This window comes from Microtus ochrogaster, chromosome 1, assembly GCF_000317375.1.
Source record: "Microtus ochrogaster isolate Prairie Vole_2 chromosome 1, MicOch1.0, whole genome shotgun sequence".
Taxonomy (NCBI): domain Eukaryota; kingdom Metazoa; phylum Chordata; class Mammalia; order Rodentia; family Cricetidae; genus Microtus; species Microtus ochrogaster.
The window spans coordinates 77,616,467-77,626,466 of NC_022009.1; the positions used below are offsets into that span (position 1 = coordinate 77,616,467).

General features: G+C 36.2%; 1 protein-coding gene across 9 annotated transcripts in view; it reads right to left on the minus strand.

The window, feature by feature from the left end:
• Positions 1-10,000, minus strand: part of Dgkb (diacylglycerol kinase beta) — a 594,132-nt gene that overhangs the window by 563,132 nt on the left and 21,000 nt on the right. For 2 of the 9 annotated variants that reach the window (XM_013347829.1, XM_013347826.2), the window contains exon 2: positions 7,867-8,000. The exons of 5 other annotated variants lie outside the window; for them this stretch is intronic. The gene's annotated coding sequence lies outside the window, so the exon portion shown is untranslated. The remainder of the gene's footprint in view (positions 1-7,866; positions 8,001-10,000) is intronic. 2 more of the 9 variants (XM_026782456.1, XM_026782449.1) reach the window with 1 other exon arrangement.

Here is a 10,000-nt window from a genome sequence, read left to right on the forward strand (position 1 = left end):
CTCTTGTTGAGCAGTTACCTTGGGTTTCTCTTGTTGCCCTCTATGTGAATCTTGCCTGAGAGATTATTAAAGGTATAAAACCTATGCAAAGCATGGTTGGTAAAAATCTTGCACACGGTGATATTTCTTAAATGAGAATTTGCATTTGGGTTTGTCCCTTTGAAAGTTTCCTGGGGAGGTTGGGGATACGAAATCAACTTGCTAGGGGTATAAATTGGAAAATAACAAAGAAGCCAGGGGCTAACAGATAACATCTCAGTGCTGGGCCTTTGTCCCCAAAAGGCTGAGTCCCCCTGCAGCCAGGAAAGGCTAGTTTAATGTTAAGGTACCTCTGTGTCTTTCCACAGACCAGAGTGAAACTACACCCATTTCACAGTATACAGTTCCCTACTTTCTCCCATGAACAGTCAGACAAAACTAAACCAAGCAATAATGAAGCTAACCGACATTATAAAGAAAACAGACCTAACAGATATTTACAGAACATTTCACCCAAACAAAACAAAAATATCTTCTTTTCAGCACTGAGAACTTGCTCCAAAACTGACCACATACATAGATATTAAGCAAGTTTCAACAGATGCAAGAAAACTGATATATTTCTGTGCATCATGTAAGTTCACCACAGATTAAAGATGGATATCAACAACAGAAAGTTTACAAACTCATGGAAATTGAACAACTCTCTCCTAAATAACAAATGGGTTAAGGAAGAAATTAAAGACTTTCTAGAATTCAATGAGAGTGAAAATAAAGCATACCCACATTTAAGGGACACAATAAAAGTGATGCTAAAAGGAAACTACATAGCACTAAGTGATTACATAAAAAAAATGGAGACATCTCACACCACCTACTTTACAGCACAGCTGAAATCTCTAGAGCAAAAAGAAGTAAACAAGAGGTACATTCTCCAAGAGAGGTAGATTACAGGAAATAGTCAAACCGAAGGCCGAGATCAAACCATATTGGAAAATCTAAAGGAAATGGATAATTACCTCTATAGTTACCACTTATGAAAATTAAATCAATTTAAACAGTTTAAATAAACATATAACCCCTAGTGTAATGGAAAAAGCACTAGAGTCTACCAAGCAAAGAGAGCCCAGGGCTAGATAGTATTTGAACAGAATTATACCAGACTATCAAAGAAGAATTATAATCAATTCTACTCCAATTATTTCACACAATAGAAACACAAGGAACATTTCACCAGGGAACTCCAACAGCTGTTAAAAACTTTCAGTGTAGTAGCGGGATCCAAGTTTAACTCAAAAAATTAGTAGCTCTCCTAAATTTAAATGACAAATGGACTGAGAAAGAAATTAGTGAAAAAACATCTCTCACAATAGCCTCAAATGATATAAAATATCTTTGAAGAAGTCTAATCAAGTACATGCAAGACTTGTATGACATAAACTTCAAGTCTTTGAAGAAAGCAATTGAAGAATATACCAGAAGATGGATATAGATCATAGATCAGTAGAAATAACATAATAAGAATGACCATCATAGGCAGAGGCAGGAGGATCTCTGTGAGTTCGAGACCAGCCTGGTCTACAAGAGCTAGTTCCAGGACAGGCTCCAAAACCACAGAGAAACCCTGTCTCAAAAAACCAAAAAAAAAAAAAAATGACCATCATAACAAAAGAAACCTACAGATTCAGTAAAATCCCCATGAAAATCCCGACACAACATTTCATAGACCTTGAAAGGATAAATCTGAACTTCATATGGAGGAATAAAAACCTAGAATAGCTAAAAGCAATTCTGAACAATAAGAGTGAGAGGTGTCACCTATAACCCCTAATTTTAAACTACAGAGTTATAGCAATGAAAAAAACATGGTACTGGCATAAAAACAAACAAGCCGATCAATGAAATCAAACCAAAAACCAGGCATAATAAACACATATGGATACCTGATTTTCTACAAAGATACCAAAATTGTGCAATGGGAAAAAAGCACCCTTCACTGGTACTGGTCAAAGTGGATGTCTACGCAAAGAAGACTGCATCCATATTTATCAACCTGCACAAGACTCAAGGAAAAGTACCTCAAAGACCTCAACATAGAAGCATATACACTAAATCTGATAGGTGAAAAAGTGGGGATTAGTCTTGAATGCATTGGCACAGGAGACAACTTCCTGTACAGAACACAGATATCATAGACTCTGAGAACAGCGATTTATAAATGGGGCCTCATGAAATTGTAAGTCTTTTGGAAGGCAAAGGAATCTGACAGTCAGACAAAATGTCATCCTACAGAATGATTTTTATCAACTTCACATCCAACAAAAGACTAATATCCAAAACATATTTTTAAAAAAACTCAAGAAACTAGGCATCAACAATCCAAATAATCCAATTAAAAATGGTTACAGATGTCAATAGAGGATTAGCAACAGAGGAATCTCGAATGACTGAGAAACACTTAAAGAAATGCTCATCATTCTTATCAAGGAAATGCAAATCAAAATGACTTTGAGATTCCATGCTACCTAAACATTTGTCATTACAGGTAAGATCAATAAGACAAGTGAAAGCTCATTCTGGGAGGATGTGGTGCAGGGGAACACTCCTCCACTGTTGGTGGGAAGGCAAGCTTGGACAGCCACTATGGAAATCAATACAGAGGTTCTTCAGAAAGATGGGAAATGATCCAACTCAGGACCCAGTTATACCACTCTTGTGCAAATAACAAATTATGCTCCATCCTACTATAAGGACACTTGCTCAATCATGTTCATTGTAGTTTTATTCATAGTAGCCAGAAACTGGAAACAACCTAGATGTTCCTCAACAGAAGAATGGATTAACAAAATATGGTACATTTACACAATAGAGTTGTGTTGAAAAAATGATATCATAAAATTTGTTGGCAAATAGATGGAACCAGAGAAAATCATCATGAATGAAATAACCCAGACCCAGAGAGACAAATTTCATATGTATTCATTTATATGTGGGTATGAGCCATTAAGTATATTATAAACAGGCTACAATCCATTGACTCTCAGGTTAGGTAAAGAGATGGGGTCCTTGGGGATGCATGGATCTCCCTGTAAGAGGGAGATAGAACAGAATGTATGGGTAGGCTGAGATCAGGTGTGAACAGGAGTGGATAGGATTGGGTTAAGGGGGAGATGGGAAAATAAAAAAAAATAAAATAAAAAACATATTGTAACAATGACTTGATTGACATCATATTAAGGGGTGCAAATATGAAAAATTAAGTTACCTCTACAAGCTTCATGTACAGTAAACTTGAACACTATTTGTCGTAGATATGTTATGTGCAGTGAGAATCAGTAAAGATGTGAAGAAAGACCACTCAAGACCCTTGACTATTTTTCAACACAGCACAAAACCTCAAAAAGTTTTATTTACTAAGTGGAAAGTGAGCAGATAAATGGACACTGCCTCCCTTGTTTGCTAACCCAAGCATAAACAGATCGTCTGGTAACTGCCTGAGTAGAGCCTTCTACAGCATCCTTCTAGATGGTCAAACACCATCTCCTGATCTCAAAAAAGAAGGATTGCTTTTTATGTCTGATCAGAGATTAAAATCTAGAATTTTTGATAGAAATCATCATGACTTTCTCAGCTCATAGGTGTCCACGTACTACCTATATGAATCATATTAATCTGCCGTGATTGGTCAAATAAAAATTATACTGTCAAATAGCATTTAACAGCATTAATTGAATATAACTTATATATTCAAATTTATTCACTTATTTATTAGTTGATTAAAGTAAATAACATGAAATAATTAAAACCACCATCATCCCAGTTGGTTAACAGTTGAAAACAAACGTCTTTTGAAATCATATGAATTCATTTTTTTTCCTGCACGCCAAGTATGTTCAATTCACATGAGTCCTTTGAAGAGGTCAGGTAAGGGTAAATAAGAACTTTTTCCTGCTAATATACCAGAAGCATCTGTTGAGTAAATAATAAATGTTATATAACTACTTTGGCCTTAGTTTGGCTCAGGCAAGTGAAACTTGAATTCAATCAACTCTCTTTAACTGTTTACCTTCCCAGGTCTCAGGCCTCAATGCTTCCTGCCTAGCTGCACCTACTTAGTGTTAGTTTGATATTTCACCCAGAATGCTTCCAGTTCAAATAAACAGAATTTCCTTGCCTTCCCTTTTTTTTCTTATTTTTCTAAATGATATTAAGGCCATATCATTCACCTTATTGTCTTTAAATGACATGACTTTCTAGTTGCCTCCTCAAACAGTACACAAAGTTTTTGCACGATTGTTAGTCCACTGAGCCTATTGGATATGCAGTAGAAATATTTGTAAATTTTCAAGGAAAATAAATCACAATTTATAAACCTAAATATATTTTATTCTTTTAATTTTTGTTTAATTATTTTACATGCTGATTGCAGGTTTCCCTCCATCCTCTCCTCCCATTCCTTTCCCAACCTCCCCCCTGCCCTCCCTGAATCCACTCGTCTTCAGGTTCTGTTCAGAAAGAGGAGCAGGCCTCCAATGGGTACCAACAAATGGTGGCATCTCAAGTTTTGAAAAGACTAAGCACATCCTCTTGCAGTAAGGCTGAACAAGAGAATCCAGGATGAGGAATAGGATCCTAGGAACCAACCAAAGCATTAGGGAACAGCCTCTGTTCCCATTGTTAGGAATCACACAAGTAGATGAAACTATACAATGTCACATATATGTAGAGGTTCTAGGTCAGTCCCATGAAAGCTCCATGCTTGCCAGTTTAGGTTCTCTGAGTTCCTATGAGCTAGGTTAGATATTTTTATAGGTTTTCTTGTGGTGTCTTTGACCTCTCTGGCTCCTACAGTCTTTCCTCCCCTGTCTTTAGCAGGGTTCCCCAAGCTTGACCTACTATTTGGCTTGGAGCTGCATGTTTCCATCAGTGACTTGATAAGTCTTTCTCATGGCAATTGGGGTAGTCGTCAATATGATCACAGGAGATGTCCAGTTCAGTCTCTAACTTTATTCTGAATTACATTTTCATGTACTGTGTTCCATTTAACCATACAATAGTTATCAAATTTCGTGTTTAGAAAAGAACTCATCAGTGTTTGCAATTTCCCTTTTCTATTTTATGTGCAAAGAACTGTGCTTAGGACTACAAAAATACTTACAAATAAACGTGTTGGTTTTAGGCTAATATACTCACATATAAAGAATCAACGAGACCACAGTTAATTTTAAAGTTCTTTGCTAGCTAATACTGCTAAGGAAGTTTCAGAACTGTGTGCCGTGTTCCAAGGAGGCTTATGTGATAGCCAGCTATAATTTGGAATTTGAACAATTCTACTGTCTTATTTTAAGTGCAATTTCCTTTTCTGATGCTCTGGGCAGTCACTCTAGCTTCACCCTGCTATCGCTGCTGTATGTGGCTTGTCTGATTTGCATGGTAGTAGTTTATAATGTATATGTAAGCTTTGTTTTGACAAGTTCCCAGAGAACCAAGCTCGTAGCAGATGCTTAACACATATGTTTATTCGCCAGGCTCGCTGTACAATTTAAAGCTTTCCTAGGAAATGATTAAATGATTCTCCATAGTGCAGAGTTCTCATGACAACATTCTCTTGAGGCTTTTGGAAATATTGCTTGTAGGATTAAATCATCCTTGGGAAAAATTAAATCAAACTCCTAGCTTTTAGGGGCTAATTTCCATTTTGTATATTTTCCATCATAATATTTTTATGTGAGTCTCTGTTCAAAACAGAATTTGTATTTGTAACAAAATTTGTAGAGAATGGCAATAGATTTTCATTCTAACTAACTTGAAACTTGTGATTACCCCAAAACAGGAAGGGAAATAATAAATTGTTGATAAAATAGCAGTGGGTATACACAAATAAAGACAGTCAAAAAACTATGTAAATCTGAAACTTGCAAGAAAAAAAGTCATGCTAATAACAACTCAAACTGCCCCAAATTTCCATCTCTACCTTTTGTCTTCATTGCCTTTTTTCATAAATGGGATATAGAGTAAAATCATTTACTTTTTATTAATCTCACTTGTAAAGGCTCTGATGTCCACCCCTTAGCCCTCAAAGCCTTTCAGTCACCAACCTCTGTATGCGCTGAAGTATTCTTAGGTTGCTAGAACATCTTTAAGCACTAGTCCTTCTTAGGGCATAAAATGTTCGACTAGCAGATATTTATGATTTTCGTGGTGTGATCTATTAAAATATTTTATTTATTTATTTATTTTTGTTTTTTCGAGACAGGGTTTCTCTGTAGCTTTGGAGTCTGTCCTGGAACTCCCTTTGTAGACCAGGCTGGCCTCAAACTCACAGAGATCCACCTGCCTCTGCCTCCCGAGTGCTGGGATTACAGGCATGCGCCACCACCGCCCGGCCTTAAAATATTTTATAAACTACATTTGATTCCCCGATATTGAACCAATGAGTTTCACATGGGCTAGTAAAGGAATGCCAGTCAAAAGAGCCCACACCATTCTATTACCTGGCAAAACCAATTTGATTCTAGTTTAAATGCTGTAGATCATTATAGCTTTGTGCTTTAAAGTCCAAGCAGTTATTTGATGATGATAAATTAAAATCCAGTGGCCTCACATTACCAGATAGAAAAAAATGCCACGCAGATTCTGGATATACTGTTTCAACAAAACAGTAGTGCATATGAAATGATAGCCCACCACTGTGAGTGATGGTATTTTTCGTTATTCCTAAAGAATTGCAAATAAAAATGTTCTGTGTTAATATTTTTTTCAAAATATCCATCAGCTAAAATGTAGAGTCTCTTCTCTATTTGGCTGGCATGTCTATGTTGTTTGACAAAGCTTATCTATTGAAATAACATAACATAAAATGTATTCTGCATCCAGAAACGGATACAGTAAAGTAGGTATTGCATGGAGAGCTAGATTTCTCCTTGTTTACATCACTTCGTATGAGATATTGTCCCCAAACTTGAAGCATTTACTTTTTTCTTTCAAGCTCTTTAAATATTTTATGTCTTAGCATGTCAGAATCTCGTAAATTAGTATGTCTTATGTAAACATTTGTATATATGATATGCTTTAGTCATACTGGCACTTATTTCAATATCTAGAATAAGTAATATATAAAACTTAAACATTCGTCCAATGATGTCACATATGTGTGTCAAAAAACTGGGCAACTACTTTTTTATGAAATAAAATGTCTAAATTAATGGTGCCTATAGTTGGAAAGAAATTCAAGGATAATATCCAATTTTTCTCAACAGTAAATTAATTCTACTGAAATACTCTCACTGTATAAGAAAGACATTTATATGATGAGTTGAAATCCTTACAGATGAAATAACTCACAAGGCACTCAAAATAATAATGCAAGCTGGCTGTACATCTGATCCTTGCTTTCTCTTACAAAAGGATTCAATTCTTCTGCAATTTCACTTGATGAATAATTATCTACTTCATCATGTAAATAATTCAGATTCTTTGGTCACTGATATGGCTGATAGTTAAAGTCACTTGCCACAAATCCTGATGACTTGAGCTTGGTCTCTAGGACATAAGTGGTGGAAAGAGAGAGTCAGCTCTTGCAAGTTGTCCTCTGACCTCCCTATATGTGCCGTGGGAGTTGTGTGCCAACACATGGGTACACACACATACACACACACACACACACACACACACACACACACACACATTCATAAGAGTAAAACATTTCTAAAGAAAATGCCAAGAGCCTTCATATTACTTGATAATTCCCAGTTGCGTAAGTCACCAGTCTTGTTTGTTTCTGTTTCAATATTTATGTTTCTATGAATCCTCTTGAGATTTCATCTTGCGAAAGAAATTTCCAGAAAGAGCTGCATCTTATAATGAGCTTTATACATGGCTGGTTACCTGATTGTTGACATCGAGCTTCAATCTTTGGTGCTCAGATAAGAAGCAGGCCGTCACTTCAATTTTCTTATAACTCTTAAGACTTGCTTTGTGTCCTAATATGTGGCTGATTTTGGAGAAAGTTCCATGAGCTGCTGAGAAGAAAGGCTATTTTTAGCAATTGTTTACAATGTTCTATAGATGTCCATAAGGTTGGCTTGATTGATGTCATTTTTTAACACAAGTATTTCTCTGCTTACTTTGTCTGGATAATCTTTCTATTAGCAACACTGTATTGAAGTCTCACACTATTTCTGTGTGAGGGTTAATATGTCATTTTAGCTTAATAGTGTTTCTTTTATGAACTTCAGCACACTTGAAATTGGTGGGTGAACAGAATTGTAACATTCTCTTGATTGATTTTTCCTTTAATGGGTATGAGGTATCTTTCCCTCTCTTTTCAGATTCATCTTTGTTTGAAGTCTTTTTTTCTCAGAGATTAAAATAGCTACCCCTGCTTGCTTGATCTCTATTTTTTTTTTTTTTGGAATACACTTTTCTCTCCTTTACCCTAATGCAATATCTGTCCTTGATTGTGGGGTATGTATTTTGGGTGCAGCAGAAAGATGGGTCCTGATTTCTAATTTAATCTGTTAGCCTGTATCTTTTGTGTGTGTGTGCAAATTGGTTGACCAAAGCAAAATGGATTCCATAGTTTTTTTTTGTGGGGGCTTTTAATTCTGATATGTTTTTAATCTTAGAGATTTTTTTGGTTTGTTTCTATTTTGATTTCCATTGTGTGTGTATGTGCATGTGTGTGTGTGTGTGTGTTTAAGAGAGGGAAAAAGAAAGCAAAGACAGAGTTGGATAGGTATGGATGTAACAGGTTTTGATGAAGGCGGAGATATAATCAAAATATATTTTATAAAAGAAAATTTAAATCAAAAAAATCAAAAAGCATAAGAATAATTTCAACTATTCAATGAAAAACCTGTCAAAATAAAGTTCTTGCAGTTTCTAGAGAGTAGACAGGCAGCTCAGTGTACAAACAAGCAAATCATAGACATTTATTAGAGTTTGAAAACAGGCCAGTGGATCTCTGGGTGTGACTTCTGTCTAGTACTGGCTGCTGAACAGCAGATACTGCCCGGAGATGTTCCTATATTCTAGGGATACGGATCCTGACCCACTTCTAAATTACTATTGATCTCTTGTGCCAAAGTCTGATGGAGGAGTGGGTTAACTGGTAGAAAAGTGAACATTAAAAAGATGTCAATCATTTTCTGAGAGAATTGTAAATGATTTATTTCTAAAAGAAAATCAAGTAACTCCTGGGTTATGTGTATAGTGTGTGTGTGTGTGTGTGTGTGTGTGTATAGTGTGTGTGTGTCTTCTACATTGTTCAAAGTTCAGTATCCACTCCCTTGTGTTACAGTCACCACTCCTATGTCTTGTGGCCAATTTGACTGTTTCCTAACGCTTAAACTCACACATTCTAATTTTATTTCAATCTCTGCTGACTGATTGATACCTTATTTTATTAAATGAGTAGGGGAGGGTAAAAAGAACCCAATTTCCCAGCGAACTGAATTTATCTTATATATTTGAAATGCAGGTTTTCTTTTGTATTTAGATTTAGGGCTGGGGACATATGGGGTGGGCACACAGCTGCCACAGGGCCCATGTCCAGGTCAGAGGACAGTTTGCAAGCTTTGTCCCCACTCTTTCGCCATATGGGGAGTGGCATCAACCTCGGATCAAGCAGCCTTCTGACTCCTTCACCAAATGCTCTTTGAAATCTACTTAACTGGGCGTGTCCCGAGCAAGAGATTTTGATGATCTCAAGTTGTGTGACTTCTTAGAGAGAGAAGTATAGTTGAATAAACAGAATGTGGATATCATTCTCAGTCTTGAGAGAGATGGAGAAAGAGTGAGGATGAATGACTAATGAGGCTCCGAAAAGATTCATATTCTCTACAGGCTCATATTCTCTAAAGATTTATATTCTACGGAAGGACTAAATCTTCCTCTCAAAATAGCAGTTATAAGAGGATGTTGGTAGAGCAGGCTTGGATAAAAGGGAATATTTCTATTTTAAATTCCTTTTTTTATATTGCTCATAAAATATGGACCTTATGTATCTGATCTGGTTGAA